The sequence below is a fragment of the Panulirus ornatus genome, chromosome 1 (assembly GCF_036320965.1).
Source record: "Panulirus ornatus isolate Po-2019 chromosome 1, ASM3632096v1, whole genome shotgun sequence".
Lineage (NCBI taxonomy): Eukaryota > Metazoa > Arthropoda > Malacostraca > Decapoda > Palinuridae > Panulirus > Panulirus ornatus.
This window is the reverse complement of record NC_092224.1, coordinates 39,826,732-39,844,956: the sequence shown is the minus strand read 5'-3', so window position 1 is coordinate 39,844,956 and position 18,225 is coordinate 39,826,732. Positions and strand designations below refer to the sequence as shown.

At 40.0% G+C, this 18,225-nt stretch overlaps 1 protein-coding gene across 1 annotated transcript in view; it reads right to left on the bottom strand.

The window, feature by feature from the left end:
• Positions 1-18,225, bottom strand: part of LOC139748730 (T-lymphocyte activation antigen CD86-like) — a 181,011-nt gene that overhangs the window by 124,829 nt on the left and 37,957 nt on the right. The window lies entirely within an intron of this gene.

Sequence of the window (18,225 nt, the reverse complement as noted above, 5' to 3'; positions counted from 1 at the left end):
ATTAGACGATCACATTAGTCTGATAATCTAATGAAGGGATAATCGCATTTCAGCAGGAGTTCAGATAATTTTCTTTGGTAATACACAATATACAACGTGTTCCGTGGAGACAGACCGCCTCATCAAGTGTAAACATTTCATAAAGCTTCAGATCCCAACACGAGCACACCAGTACATCCTGTTACCACAATACCACAGTAGACACTGGCCTGGCCGTTGTAAGGAAAGTTGTGAGGTACTTTGTGGTTAAGGGAAGTTGTGTGGAGGTGGTTGGCCTGAGTAGCGAGATGCGTGTTCAACAACTACTCTTCTTTTGTTATCGTGTCTTGATAATTCCTTCATAATTATTTGGATGATAATAGAATGTGGTTAAAATTTCATGGGGATATATTAAAGTTATTAATGTAAGCAATTAAAACATATTTAGTGACATCACACGTAGCATAACCATATGAGGGTTACAGTGTGCCTGGGTCGTTTAGGTCTATATGATGATCATTTTCTTGACAATGTTGAGCAATACCATTGCTGTGGTCACCCTGCTTACTGAATGACCGTGCCAACAGCATTTCTCAGTTTCTGTTTTTCCAGTCTGCCCAGTGTATATACTGCCTTACGTTTACCGGAGTAAACCCAGAGTACTCCCAGTTTTCTGATAATTTGGCCTACTTTGGATAAAGGTCTTACGGACAGTGTTGTTGTACTGGAAGACAACATTAAAAGCACTGGTTTTCAGTACTTGTCTTGCATAAGATACGGCATTTTCCTTTTTTTTCCATACAATCTTGCATCTGATGCTGGGGTGAATGTTGTTTAACTCATTAAAGGAAACATGACAATATTGGGAAGATGATCATAAGAATCACACATCATCAATGTACCTAAACTAAACTTTAGGAAGATTACTGATAGAAGTTAGAATCTCGGTCTCAAAGTATTCCATGTATAAGTTACTGACAATGGGACTAAGGGGATTTCCCATGACTACAACAGATTTTTATCGATAAAGATTTGACTCAACGTCTGGATGAACAGGGAATCACATCAAAACTGATGAGTTTATGTTCAGACAAATCAATGTTCCTAACTTTGTTCACTAAACTTCAGCTATTTGTTACATGTGCTGTCATAAGGCTGATATACAGAGTCTCCAATACTATGGTATAAAATCCTGCAGGTTTACATCAGAAAACAAATCCATACATTTTGACCACGGTAACTGCGTCATATGTTTCAAGAAAATATCGTCCTGGTATAAAGAAACATCGTCTATGTGTAAATCATAGATTGGAGAAAACAGGAGGGGCTGTGTCTCCCCTCCTGGTGGTATAAAGGCGTAAACAAGAACAAAACAGCGCACCACGTTTTTCTCCCAGGACCCTTCCAATCCAGGTATTGGTCGATACAGGGTGTATGTAGGTGGCATTACTACACAACGTGGCATTAATGATAAGATCTACGAGAAAAATAAATTGCTAATAACATGCGCTTGCGAGTATCATTTTTGTACGACCAGGTTAATTACCAACGAATTTATCCCCTACTTTACACGGACACACGATTTCCTTCATGACTCGTTGATCACATTTACACGTTCCGTGGGCTGGACATAGAACAAACCTTCCATACCACTTCCACTGACCAACTTATGTACATGAACAGGGAGGAGCTGATGACGTGACGTGAGTAGGAAGAAGCAAAAAGAGGGAAAGAAAGGATTAGGAAATGTGAAAATCAGAGCAGAGTGATGGTAGAGAAGGGGAAGTCAGCATCAGACTAGATGTAACTGTATGATGCAAGGACAGGAAAGAGGAAAAGGTGTGTGTATACGTGTGTGTATGTGTGTGTGTTGGTGGATGAGAGGAAGGAAACGGCAGTGATATTACAGAAAGGAGGAAGTAAACAAACGAAAAAAAATATGGCAGGAACCTCTATATCTTCCTGCCGTGCCTGGTGGCGGGAAGATATGAAACGGCCGGTTTTTCTCAAATGTACATTCCAGATGCCATATATATATATATATATATATATATATATATATATATATATATATATATATATATATATATATACAGAAGGAGTCAAACGGGGAGTTCTTATCCTTCTCGGAGGCTCAGATTGGGGAGTCTGAATATGTATGGATGTAACTAAGATGAGAGGAAAGGAGAGATAGGTAGTATGCTTGAGGAGAGAAACCTGGATGATCTGGCTCTGAATGAAACGAAGCTTAGGGATAAATGTGGTGAATGGTTTGGAAACGTATTGGGAGTAAAGTCAGGGGTTGGTGAGGAGACAAGAGCTAAGGAAGGAGTCGCACTACTCCTAAAGCAGGAGTTGTAGAAATGTGCGATGGAGTGTAAGGAAATAAATTCTAAATTCATGTGAGCACAAGTGAAAGCGGATGACGAGAGAAGAGTGGTCTATTAGTGCTTATTCACCTGACCATGAGAAAAAAAGATCATGAGAGGCAAGTGTTTTGGGATCATCTGAGTGAATGTGTCAGCATTTTTGGTCCACAAAACCTGGTGTCAGTGAAGGCTGATTTAAATGCGAGGGTAAGTAATGTGGCAGTAGGGGGTATAATTCGTGTGCATGGGGTATTTAGTGTTTTGAATGAAAATGGTGAAGAGCTTGTGGAGTTGCGTGCTGATAAAAGACTGGTAATTGGGAATACCTGGTTTGAATAGTGAAATATACACATGTATGCGTATGTGAGATGATGGTCAACTGGCATTATTAGATTACGTGTTGAGTTATAGACGTGTAAAAGAGAGACATTTGGATATAAACATGCTGAGAGGGGCAGCTGGTGTGATGTCTGATCACTATCATTCCAACTTAGATACTTCATACTTGCACACTTTACGTCAACACAATGATAACATCTATATCGAAGTTGTATTTCTGCTATGATTACAGTAACCGATGTAAATATTTACTGTAAATCTGGCATGTTGATACTACAATAGAATGGTAAATCTACAGACAACACTTCACTAAGCTGAGAGCTCGCTATTCCTCTGATGTAAACACCGACCCACACTGTCTGGCCAGTAATTTTACATCAGCTCCTGAGGGGACAACGGAGCTGCCAGCGTGTCCTCCACAGGGATTAGCGCAGTCCATTCAGGATCAGTGTGTCGTAGGTTTAATTCCCGGACTAGACGAGTCTAGCAACAACGCACGGAGGTACGGCGGTAAGTTATTCTTAGAGGTCGCCACTCCAGAGTCAAGATCCTGGACTTAACCATGTAAATAATGGAAGTCAAATGCACACACTGTAAGACGGGAGGAAACCATGAAATTTATTGGTCCCCTTTGCAGTTCTAAATCTGCTATAGTTAGTGAAGGTCAAGATACAGTAAATGCAAGTGCTGTAATGTATGAGACGAAAAAAGTTCATGAAGGTTTTGTTCACATTTTCCTATGGGACAACTGATCATCAGTAGCTGTATTATCCGATTTGTTAGTCAGACTTCTATAAACGCCAAATTCTGGGAGAAAGTTACGGGCAATTTTGAATAAAAGAAAGCAAAAAAATTTTAACTCAGTTATATAATCAAAAGATTAAAAAGGATGTTTACAAGTCTTTATAGTGAAGGAGTTTTGAGAACACTTACTTTTTTCATCAACAATTTGCCAGTTACTGACAAGTACCACGACTTGGAGTATCATTCTCGCAGATGTTAAGCTCTTCAGGAAAATGTCTACACTTGTCGTGAACTATTGGTACTGCAGATCATCATATCTTCCTCCTTATGGAGGCAGACATAACGGTTATGCTCAGCTTTCATCCGTCCAACATACCGTGTTTCGTGCCATATCTTCATTTTGAGGAAGGTTGACATGAAATTTTGTAAGTCTGTGACTAAGTTCATTACGCTCAGACACCCTTCGTATTTTTCGGTGTAGGACTTTGTAAAGAATTTTTGGACTTCATTCACTCTGGACTCCTCACACAGAGCCTTGCCTCACCATGTGATCTGCCGCATCCTTTGTCTTGCCTCATCATAGCTCCTGCCTCAACCGGTGCTTCCCCACTGTGTCTTGCCTTACCATCGGTTTTGCATCATCCTAACTTTTGACTAACGTTTTGCTTGCTTCTTCCTTGGCCTTGCCTCACCCTAGGTGTTGCCTCACACTACAAATTACCTCACCCTGGGTCTTGCCTCACACTGGGTCTAAACTCACCCTGGGTCTTGCCTCACACTGGGTCTTGCTTTACACTGGATCTTACCCTGGGTCTTGCCTCACACTGGGTCTTAACTCACCCTGGGTCTTACCTCACACTGGGTCTTGCCTCACACTGGATCTTACCTCACCCTAGGTCTTGCCTCACCCTGGGTCTTGCCTCACACTGGATCTTACCTCACCCTGGGTCTTACCTCACCCTGGGTCTTTTTTCACCCTGGAATTTTCTTAGGCCTGACACCGGGGTTCCTTACTATGACCCACACATGTTCAGTAACTGCTACATCCTCTGATTGATCTTGATGAGTTGACACAGAGATATTCAGAGTACATACAACGGGAGACTCACTGCACTCGTCACTAGTGCTGCCTTTAGAATCGATCATTGATCTAGACTCGCCATCATGAACCTAATGGACCTACAGATTGGACGTCCACAAATTCCAGTTTCTGAACTCTAATCCTGTAGGCTGGCAGGATATCAGACAAGAGATACAGGGGATTTTCTTTCTTAGGGAGGACAACGTCGTTCCAGTTAAATTCAAACCTATTCCTTCACAAATGCACTACATAGGTCATTCAGAAAATGGCAATATTGAATGACAACATTTAGGATCAAATATACACATATACATACATATACATACACATACACAGACATGTACATATATACAAATGTACATATTCATACTTGATATATATACATATATATATATATATATATATATATATATATATATATATATATATATATATATATATATATATATATATATATATATAATTAAAGCAGAATATGCACTGAGCAAGTTCTGTGCCAAAGTATGTGCTCCAAGATCAGTTACCCGTAGACAATTCACGGAACATAGTTCACTGCACTGAGCATACAAGTCTTGCAGTGTAACAGTAAATGTCTGAGGTCAATACCATTGTAAAACGAATGTGTACCAGAGAATGAGGATGTATCCTCGTTGTAACTGCTGTGGTCTACCACCTGTGGTTCTTATTTTGAAGGATAAGATTAGAAACATATTACCATTAGAGACAACCCTTCTTATCCACGAGTGATCATCTGGCCAGGATGCACAGCTGATAAGGACAGCTATGTTGGCTATACACCTGACTGAACCTGCTACCCCCACAGGTCATCTACTATTATCAGTACCACATCACTTGCCAGTAGGTTTATCAATATGACGGTGCTCACGCATGTTTATATCCACCATAAGAAAAGGACGGCAGTAGAGACATCAGATAAAATCTCAAAGGAAGTCATGTAGGAGTAGCGTATATTATTACTCTGGTGTTGTTATAGGCCTTGGCTAAGTGGTCGGCTGGAAGCATCAGAGAATATATTGTAGTAAACCCTCAGGGGTCTGTGTACATTATTACTCTCCTGCTGGTAGAGGTCTCTGTTGAGTGGATGGCTTCCCTCCAACCTCGGTAATGACCTCATAACCTTGGCACTGCTCTTTACTGCTGGATGTAAATATCTGATATTGCGTTATGGTAATTTACAAGTGGTGCCCAGAGACTTGTTACACCTTCATGTCAAGATTACTAGTTCCGTAGTACCCCATAAGATTACAAGCCTCATGGTTGGATCTAATGGATATCCCAGATATATATATATATATATATATATATATATATATATATATATATATATATATATATATATATATATATATATATATACATTTATTTCTTTTATTTTGCTTTGTCGCTGTCTCCCGCGTTTGCGAGGTAGCGCAAGGAAACAGACGAAAGAAATGGCCCAACCCACCCCCATACACATGTATATACACACACGTCCACACACGCAAATATACATACCTATACATCTCAATGTACACATATGTATACACACAGAGACACATACATATATACCCATGCACACAATTCACACTGTCTGCCTTTATTCATTCCCATCGCCACCTCGCCACACATGGAATACCATCCCCCTCCCCCCTCATGTGTGCGGGGTAGCGCTAGGAAAGACAACAAAGGCCTCATTCGTTCACACTCAGTCTCTAGCTGTCATGCAATAATGCCCGAAACCACAGCTCCCTTTCCACAACCAGGCCCCACACAGCTTTCCATGGTTTACCCCAGACGCTTCACGTGCCCTGATTCAATCCACTGACAGCACGTCAACCCCGGTATACCACATCGATCCAATTCACTCTATTCCTTGCCCGCCTTTTACCCTCCTGCATGTTCAGGCCCCGATCACAAAAAATCTTTTTCACTCCATCTTTCTACCGCCAGTTTGGTCTCCCTCTTCTCCTCGTTCCCTCCACCTCCGACACATATATCCTCTTGGTCAATCTTTCCTCACTCATTCTCTCCATGTGCCCAAACCATTTCAAAACACCCTCTTCTGCTCTCTCAACCACGCTCTTTTTATTTCCACACATCTCTCTTACCTTTACATTACTTACTCGATCAAACCACCTCACACCACATATTGTCCTCAAACATCTCATTTCCAGCACATCCATCCTCCTGCGCACAACTCTATCCATAGCCCACGCCTCGCAACCATACAACATTGTTGGAACCAATATTCCTTCAAACTTACCCATTTTTGCTTTCCGAGATAATGTTCTCGACTTCCACACATTCTTCAAGGCTCCCAGGATTTTCGCCCACTCCCCCACCCTATGATTCACTTCCGCTTCCATGGTTCCATCCGCTGCCTGATCCACTCCCAGATACCTAAAACACTTTACTTCCTCCAGTTTTTCTCCATTCAAACTTACCTCCCAATTGACTTGACCCTCAACCCTACTGTACCTAATAACCTTGCTCTTATTCACATTTACTCTTAACTTTCTTCTTTCACACACTTTACCAAACTCAGTCACCAGCTTCTGCAGTTTCTCACATGAATCAGCCACCAGCGCTGTATCATCAGCGAACAACAACTGACTCACTTCCCAAGCTCTCTCATCCACAACAGACTTCATTTTTGCCCCTCTTTCCAAAACTCTTGCATTCACCTCCCCAACAACCCCATCCATAAACAAATTAAACAACCATGGAGACATCATACACCCCTTCCGCAAACCTACATTCACTGAGAACCAATCACTTTCCTCTCTTACTACACGTACACATGCCTTACATCCTCGATGAAAACTTTTCACTGCTTCTAACAACTTGCCACCCACACCATATATTCTTAATACCTTCCACAGAGCATCTCTATCAACTCTATCATATGCCTTCTCCAGATCCATAAATGCTACATACAAATCCATTTGCTTTTCTAAGTATTTCTCACATACATTCTTCAAAGCAAACACCTGATCCACACATCCTCTACCATTTCTGAAACCACACTGCTCTTCCCCAATCTGATGCTCTGTACATGCCTTCACCCTCTCAATCAATACCCTCCCATATAATTTACCAGGAATACTCAACAAACTTATACCTCTGTAATTTGAGCACTCGCTCTTATCCCCTTTGCCTTTGTACAATGGCACTATGCACGCATTCCGCCAATCCTCAGGCACCTCACCATGAGTCATACATACATTAAATAACCTTACCAACCAGTCAACAATACAGTCACCCCATTTTTTAATAAATTCCACTGCAATACCATCCAAACCTGCTGCCTTGCCGGCTTTCATCTTCCGCAAAGTTTTTACTACTACCTCTTCTCTGTTTACCAAATCATTTTCCCCGACCCTCTCACTTTGCACACCACCTCGACCAAGACACCCTATATCTGCCACTCTATCATCAAACACATTCAACAAACCTTCAAAATACTCACTCCATCTCCTTCTCACATCACCACTACTTGTTATCACCTCCCCATTTGCGCCCTTCACCATATTCCGAGTTAGCAAGGTAACGTCAAGAATAGAGGGCTGAACCTTTTTTTTAATTATGCTTCTCGTTTTACCTTATTTCTACATTTTAATTGTAACACTGTTGACTTTTTTTTCATAAATCCCTCGCCCTTTCTTCTTCATTCAGGGCCTGGTGACGGGATTCTCCCCAAGTCTGGAGGTTTTGCCATAAGAAAAAGAAATGCTTTTGTCTCTCTTAGTCATTAAAAATGCCAGAATACTTTTTTTCGCAAACGAGTCGGAACGCTCAACTAAATGTACTTATCATATACGCTTTACATATATATATATATATATATATATATATATATATATATATATATATATATATATATATATATATATATCCCTGGGGATAGGGGGTTAAGAATACTTCCCACGTATTCCCTGCGTGTCGTAGAAGGCGACTAAAAGGGGAGGGAGCGAGGGGCTGGAAATCCTCCCCCTCTCTTTTTTTTTGTAATTTTCCAAAAGAAGGAACAGAGGGGGCCAGGTGAGGATATTCCAAAAAAGGCCCAATCCTCTGTTCTTAACGCTACCTCGCTAACGCGGGAAATGGCGAATAGTTTAAAAGAAAAAAAGAATATGTATATATATATATTTTTTTCGCAAACGAGTCGGAACGCTCAACTAAATGTACTTATCTTATACGCTTTACATATGTATATATATATATATATATATATATATATATATATATATATATATATATATATATATATATATATATATATATATATATATATATATTCATCCCTGGGGACAGGGGAGAAAGAATGCTTCCCACGTATTCCCTGCGTGTCGTAGAAGGCGACTAAAAGGGGAGGGAGCGGGTGGCTGGAAATCCTCCCCTCTCGTTTTTTTCAATTTTCCAAAAGAAGGAACAGAGAAGGGAGCCAGGTGAGGATGTTCCCTCAAAGGCCCATTCCTCTGTTCTTAACGCTACCTCACTGACGTGGGAAATGGCGAATAGTACGAAAGAAAAGAAAGAAATATATATATATATATATATATATATATATATATATATATATATATATATATATATTTTTTTTTTTTTTTTTATACTTTGTCGCTGTCTCCCGCGTTTGCGAGGTAGCGCAAGGAAACAGACGAAAGAAATGGCCCAACCCCCCCCCCCATACACATGTACATACACACGTCCACACACGCAAATATACATACCTACACAGCTTTCCATGGTTTACCCCAGACGCTTCACATGCCTTGATTCAATCCACTGACAGCACGTCAAACCCTGTATACCACATCGCTCCAATTCACTCTATTCCTTGCCCTCCTTTCACCCTCCTGCATGTTCAGGCCCCGATCACACAAAATCTTTTTCACTCCATCTTTCCACCTCCAATTTGGTCTCCCTCTTCTCCTCGTTCCCTCCACCTCCGACACATATATCCTCTTGGTCAATCTTTCCTCACTCATTCTCTCCATGTGCCCAAACCATTTCAAAACACCCTCTTCTGCTCTCTCAACCACGCTCTTTCTATTTCCACACATCTCTCTTACCCTTACGTTACTTACTCGATCAAACCACCTCACACCACACATTGTCCTCAAACATCTCATTTCCAGCACATCCATCCTCCTGCGCACAACTCTATCCATAGCCCACGCCTCGCAACCATACAACATTGTTGGAACCACTATTCCTTCAAACATACCCATTTTTGCTTTCCGAGATAATGTTCTCGACTTCCACACATTTTTCAAGGCTCCCAATATATATATATATATATATATATATATATATATATATATATATATATATATATATATATATATATATATATATATATATATATATATATATATATATATATATATATATATATATATAAGAGCAAGGTTATTAGGTACAGTAGGGTTGAGGGTCAAGTCAATTTCGAGGTGAGTTTGAATGGAGAAAAACTGGAGGAAGTGAAGTGTTTTAGATATCTGGGAGTGGATCTGGCAGCGGATGGAACCATGGAAGCGGAAGTGGATCATAGGGTGGGGGAGGGGGCGAAAATTCTGGGGGCCTTGAAGAATGTGGGGAAGTCGAGAACATTATCTCGGAAAGCAAAAATGGGTATGTTTGAAGGAATAGTGGTTCCAACAATGTTTTATAGTTGCGAGGCGTGGGCTATGGATAGAGTTGTGCGCAGGAGGATGGATGTGCTGGAAATGAGATGTTTGAGGACAATGTGTGGTGTGAGGTGGTTTGATCGAGTGAGTAACGTAAGGGTAAGAGAGATGTGTGGAAATAAAAAGAGCGTGGTTGAGAGAGCAGAAGAGGGTGTTTTGAAGTGGTTTGGGCACATGGAGAGAATGAGTGAGGAAAGATTGACCAAGAGGATATATGTGTCGGAGGTGGAGGGAGCCAGGAGAAGAGGGAGACCAAATTGGAGGTGGAAAGATGGAGTGAAAAAGATTTTGTGTGATCGGGGCCTGAACATGCAGGAGGGTGAAAGGAGGGCAAGGAATAGAGTGAATTGGAGCGATGTGGTATACCGGGGTTGACGTGCTGTCAGTGGATTGAATCAAGGCATGTGAAGCGTCTGGGGTAAACCATGGAAAGCTGTGTAGGTATGTATATTTGCGTGTGTGGACGTATGTATATACATGAGTATGGGGGGGGTTGGGCCATTTCTTTCGTCTGTTTCCTTGCGCTACCTCGCAAACGCGGGAGACAGCGACAAAGTATAAAAAAAAAAAAAAAATATATATATATATATATATATATATATATATATATATATATATATATATATATATATATATATATATATATATATATATATATACAGAGAGAGAGAGAGAGAGAGAGAAGAGAGGAATGATAGAAACCTAAGGCAGGTACCCATTTCTCGACAAAACCAGATAGAAGGATAAACAAATGGGAGGGTTATGATCTGACTGCTTAGCCCAAGACTCGAACCTGGGTGGGGCCAGCACTTGATTCATGGTAATCAATGCTGACAACTACTCCCAGTTTACCTCATACAACAATGCCAAGTTTACTTTCCAGGCGTAACAAATACGAGAACATTATACAGTTATGGTGCAGAGATAATAGACCAATAAATATCCTGAAATATACGCATTTCTCTACATACTATAGACACTTAACACCTTGACAAGATTCTTCATGGGTAACTCCGATCATATCTTATCTTGGTAACTATATCTTTTTTACCATAGGTAATCATAGGTATTCATAGATACCATATCTTTGAGTGTTATCATAGAAATTACGTCTTTGATTGCTATCACAGGAACTATATTCTTAATTGCTATCACAGAAACTATATCCTTAATTGTTATCATAAGGAATATATCTCTGAATGACTTTTAAGCTGAGAAACATTACCTATTTGTGAAATTGTGTGAATGCACGTAACTTTGTGTATATACAGCATATGAAAGTGAATATCTATGAAATTAACTGCTGGTTCAGCGCCTGCACCTGACTGGGCCTCTAAGTAAGCAATTCTTCATCCTGGCAATACTAACATCGAATAATATTTTCCAACAACTTCTCCAGAGATGCATATTGTACTAAAACAATTCTTGATTACAGAGCAGCTGTGGTCTCTCAATACAGTCTGAGAATGGTACAGACTGATATGTAAGTATGGTGATTTTGGTTCCTTGTTAAAGAAAGACATTAATCTAAGAATCGAGTTCTGAACCGATTTCTAAATCAGTTGATATTTTCCAATTCGTTATCGTTGGAACACAACTTCATACAGCATAACAGGGTCTGGATCAAATTTTCTATTCTAGCCAGCATTTCATATGGATTGTTCTGGTTACAAAATCTGTATGATTTGTTATTCCCTCAGTTATGACAGTGCAGTAATTACTCCCTTTGTTTACAAACAGTCCCAACTGACGGATAAACAAATGTTACAATTAATAGATAAACAGATGGACCAACATTTGTGTCCACACTAAATCTGACTCATCAGTAAATTGTTCCACAGGGCTGTGTGACCTACGTGACCCAGGGCTACCAGGTCACGATTGTTGTAGTTCATGATTATTGAGGCAGCACGAGTAGTGGTCGATGTAGCGCCTGTTGTGTGTTAGCATCATAAGCAGCTGCAAGATATGGGTCAGGTTTATGGCCTACCTCTGGCGAGATGTTGAAGTGTTCAGCATTATAAATCAGAATGTGAAGACACGTGACAGTTCCTCGTGTGGTGGAAGAGAAGTGAAACTCAGACGACAAGTGACCGTGTGGGCAAACGTTTACCCGGACACAAACGTAAGCACCAATGCCAGCAGGATGATACGTCATGGAGGCGAACTAGTGGTTGTTTTCAACCAGTGTGGCTGAACGCTGACGGTGGTGAGCAGCGAGTGCAGTGAGAACTATGAGATGATAATACCAACCACTGCATTATCATGTTGAAATGACCGCTATCAACCAGCACTGTCAGGCACTGTGCAGTGCTTAGAGGTGCACTGAAGGTTGTGACCCAACACCACCTGGTGTTCTACAGCGCTGAATGTTGCAGCGGGTGCAGTGATCTACAACATCGTGCCATGTGATGCAATATCTCCTCTAAATCCAGCATTGCTAGACACCACCGGTTAATGAGCTCTTTTGCGACCTCTGTTGCCCAGCACCGCCAAGTGCTGAACAGTATTCACTGGTGCGGCGGCCACTGTGTCCTGGTGTTATCAGGTGACGAACAGTTATCCCATTTTCATCTTGGTGATCAAAACTACCCAACACTCCCTCACTTACTCCATCACACACAACTCTCCCTCACTTACTCCATCACACATAACTCTCCCTCACTTAATCCATCACACACAACTCTCCCTCACTTACTCCATCACACACAACTCTCCCTCACTTGCTCTAACACATATAACTTTCCCTTACTCCATCCCGCACAAATCTCCCTCACTTGCTCCATAACACACAGCTTTCCCTTGAATCCATATCCTCAACAGGTTTGGGATGCATTTTCTAAAAGACATCTTCAACCTCCATATCTTTACCACAACTTGGTGAATATGAAACCGTAACAACTATTATAAAATTCTCACGGTCAATTTTTGCAACAATAGCTATCATTTCTCGAAATCATATTCTCTCCCTTCACATTCATATTCACTGGAAAAATTGCCTATGTTTCGGTATCTCGAAATGAATATGAATCCATGATTAAGAATTCAGAAAAGAAAACACTGAGCCATTCCATCATATATGTTACAACCCACATACACCACCATAAGTTGTGCTGGTAATGGTTCGTAAATTCTCCCTTAAGGTAGGAAGATCTTGGCAATATTTCGTTTGTACGAACACAAGGAATGTATGTATGTCTTCAGTCAGGCGTGTAAACAGCTTTGTGGTTCTTATAAAAAAATGTGACAAATGTGACGTCTTTGAAGGTTTAGTTTGCCTGCGAAGACCGTGATCATCCTATGTCCAGGAGGGAAGGAAACTTTGTGTTGTCTTATAATTTTTTGCGTTACCTCATCTTCTGTTATATCCTCCTACCTTACAGGTAGGAGGATATAACATCCTTCCTTCGTTACATCTTTCTTCTTTCTATCCAACAATTTTCTTTTCTTTTATCCTCGGAGGATCAACGTGGAATCTGGAAAGAATGTTCTTTCATAAGGAACGTTCATATTTTAATCTTTTAAAATTTTATTTAGATATTGACATGACAAAGATCATTAATTCTGGTTTCTGTTATAAACTCTAAGAACATTAGAACAACCATTGTACTCAGGACAGATGGGGAAGGAAGACGTGTGCATTTGTTTACAAATATCGGCATTTCTATATTCAACTACATTAGTTTATGCAAATATCTTGTGTGTGTTCCCGGGAAAACCACAATTACGCGTCGTAAAACGTGTTGAGTAAGACCATGAAGGAGAATTGGTGCCCATATGTGTGGCTATTTAGGTCTGAACCACCCCATATCTAGGGGAAGAATTGTGGGGGGAAAACTGGAGTCATCTTTTGGATTTTTCAGTAAAAACAAACAAGAACAGACATCGCTTCCCAGCATATCTGATACAACACTGGAGACGCTCCTGGTATCTCATCTCTAAGCTGGTTGTTTGGGTTTTCTGATGTGTATTATATTTTCTATATAGAATGGAGAGATGCAGTAAGAATCAAATGGCATGAAATACCCTCATACCCTCATATTATAAGTCATAACCTCACAGTAATGCTTTTATACTACTGACTGGGTCGTTGCAACATTGTCCTATGTCATTAAACGATTATATTGCCACATTACATAACGACTCAACCATTACCACGATGTTACATCCTTACATAACTGTTATTTATCGTCATACCTTTATATTGTCACTGCGCCACTCCACTGTTCTTACAGTGCTTTCTTAGGTCATTATATCACAGCGTTATGTAATTATGATATTGTGAAATGTCGCCACTATTTTATACAACTCAGTTGTATTAAATCTTTATACCACAACATCGTGATGATATACTAACCATTTGCCTTATCATATGGCAGCTTTGTCGTTCTACCAACGTTTTCTACATATTTCAAGTTAGATATATAATCAAAGATCTGAAGAGGCGTTACTGGGCTTTGCTTTCTGGAGGCTGCACTGAGAGTGAAAAGCCACTTTGGCGAGGTAGTATCACTGGAAGCAGTCTTCTATAAAATTTCTCACTCTAAGATGGTCTGCACTTCCTTGCTACTAAAAGTAGCCCAGGAACAGTAGGAGCTTAAAAATATCATGAGTAACACCAGAACGCATTCATAGAAACTGGTGTAGGAGTGATTATGAATGTGTACCTCAGAAGTTGCCTATGACTAGGTGAGGGTTTGTTGATTACCGCACCCGCGTGCTTCCTACGCGTAATACAAGAAATGAAAAATATCCGGGAGAAGATTGCGGGAAGCCATCTATTATCTGTATTATTACTCTTCATAAGTGATCACATACGAAGCATATCAGGGAGATTGTTCTTAGAAAGCTCCGTCGTCTATCCCTATTGCTGCCTCGCTAAGGCGGGATAGACAATTATGTATAAACAAAAATTTACATATATATCTAATGGCTAGAGAGAGAGAGAGAGAGAGAGAGAGAGAGAGAGAGAGAGAGAGAGAGAGAGAGAGAGAGAGAGAGAGAGAGAGAGAGAGAGAGAGAGAGAGAGAGAGAGAGAGAGAGAGAGAGGGGGGGAAAGAGAGATTTGGGTACTTTTATTTTTGTCTTTTACGAATCTTAACAATGTTTCTTGAGGTTGGCGAAATAAAAGAAGAATTTTCCTAAGGAAAAGTAATCATATCTATAAATCTAATCTCGTTTGGATTCAGATATTGATCAAACTGTTCACAGCGTTTCTTGTTAAAAATTTTCAACCTAATGCATCGTAACATACATATTACATATCCTCTAAGAAATTTCATTGGCAGGCTTCTAAATTGCTTTCTGAAATGAGAAACTAGTTCTAAGAGATCAGATTAGATGACTCACGTTATCTCAAAAATGAAAGGAAACGAGCAGGTCAAGAGATGAGTTGCTACTGGCACTCAACATTTTCAGAGGCTTTGACATCTCAATCTGAGTAGCTATTCAATGCTATTGTTTGCCTGATTTCATATGTATTAATGGTTACAGGTTCACTGGTAAATGTTTTCCTTCGAGTAAGGCAAAATATCTTTCCCTTTACAAGAGTTTAAACATAAGACATGAATACTAGTGAGAGTTGATGAAAGCAACACCATCGGTACGTTTAAGAACAGACTCGACAAATATTTCTCTACGGCTCCACGGCGACATTATTCGCGCCACTGAAGTTCTATGTAATGGTTGCAGTTATTCCTACATAAGTCATCTGTGCAACTTTCCTCGCTCATCACCGTGTTTAGGGTACCGTTTAGGGTACAATCCCATGATGAGTGCAACAGAAGATACTTTGCATTGGCATGATCCACGTCAAGTGATCAGCGTAACGTGACTGGCACCTCTGTACTGCAGTCTGTAATCAATAGATATATAATTTGGTCTGGTGGATAATCTTTGTCCATTCTTGTCCAAGATGAATCCTTATCAAATTAACAAACCACTATTTAGAATGGAAACTTTTTATATCGCCTGAAAACAGGTAAAAAGAAATTGTATCGTTAAATGAAGCTTAGGTGTATGGCGTAGGTATTTCCATATTTGCATAATTTCCCGAGATGAATATTGTGTTCAACAGTCTCAGAATAAAAGCCATCGCTATTTTCTTTTGCAAAGATATTCAGGTCTTCGTATATACCTCAAGGGCGAGTGTAGACCACCGGAAGATTTCACCACAAGAGAGCAGATCTGATCACTGAGGCAGCGTCAAACTAGGGAGTGTGACACGGCTGCTCACCATGCTGGCTGATGCTGAGTTTAGCCTCGCCATGCAGGAGGTGGCAGGCGTGAAATACAACCCTGGAGGACGGAACAAAATCATGACCAAGGCTGGACAAACACATGGCATGAGAGACACTCCCATTTAGCTCAGCCCGAACAACATGGCCAACAACTCTGTAAACGTGGACATGTTGAATGATGGTGGAATGTGTATTGTGGACTCTATACCTGGAGGACACGTAGTTGCAGATAACTAGCATATTGTATTTCGTAACAAAAAGCAAGTCTATTCTCAAGGCTGATAGTGAAAGAGTTCAGAAAGTCACACAACTACCAGTACTACAAAGGATCAACAGTGCTGCACAAATATCTTGCATCAAGGATGTAGTCCCCAAGTGTTAGCTCTGCTACCTAGCATCATCACTCATTCTACCAGTCATGCTTACTGGTAGGTACAATCTGGGTTAGACTATGAGACGTGATTGGTAGGAAATGTGTTACCTGATGGTGAACCTTTCATCTTATTCCATGACCTCGTGGCTCTGTGCACTATAATGATGTATGAAATTTACATTCCACCATAGTAATATGGAGACACCAGTATGCTTGATGGACGTGCCATGACGCTGGTAAAGTGTGTAAGTCGCTAGTGATTTATTGAATATTGTAATCATTTTTCTAACAGGCTGGGCTAGCTAGAAGGCGCTCACAGTATATCTCTCAAGCCTCATAAAATTGTTTCTCACTTCTGCCATGCTCATCACAATATTGTAAAACCTTTCTTTATCTGGAACAGCTTTCAACCATTTATATAGGTTACGTTTTATATGTTCCAGTACTTATGCCATGCACGTTTCTTATCTTCCATGATGTTGTATTGAATGATCTACATCATTCGTTCTGGACTCTTGCATATTCTCATTCTACATTCTTATTTGTATATTCAATAATATCATTGCTATTTTTGATTCTTTCTATTTCGAAGGCTACTTGACCCAATATACAATAATTTGTACCCTCGGTATGTTGCCATGCATAAATTTTCATATATCTTCCTTGTTTTCTCTTTGGTTTGTAAAGTTGAGATTCGTTCATCCCTCAACAATGGCTCATTTGCATTTAACAGGGATGTATTCAATTTTGCTTCTCATGTATACAATGAATATTTTCACCATTAGTTTCCTATCTCTTGGAGTGAGAGATGTCATTATCATGCAGCTCATTACTTGTCTCACTAGAGCCATCTTCTCAATGTATTCGTCCAATTCTTATTTTTCAGTAAACGTCTTAGATTTGTGATATTTGTTTTACTTTCTGTATCTTTTCCAGTTGGGCCTTTGTACAGTGTCACGAATATTTTGATTATCTGCCATATATATATAATACTAATTTCTTCATTGAATTCCATGAGCTTCACTTCAGCCCATTTTTATACGCCTTATGTCTTTCCCTTTCATCATACTTCTAATTCAATCGTGTTTCTAGCACTGGTGTCACCAGCAAAGCTATATTTCTTTTCTCACTCGACATCTTACACATCTTACTTCAAAGAAAAGTGATGATGGTACCGTTCATAGTGGAGCCTCCAATAAAACATCTTAATCTTAGATAGTTCAGTTTGCTCCTAGTTTAAATTTTCTCTTAGTTAAAACGTTTTTGATTATGAATTGGCTACACATGCTATCATGTGAATGTTTAATAGTTTGGTTTGCTCAGACTTTGCTCAGCACCAGCATCATTTGTTTCACTATTTTTCTTTTTTTTTAGGATGTTTGACTGGAATTATATTGAAGCGTTGAGC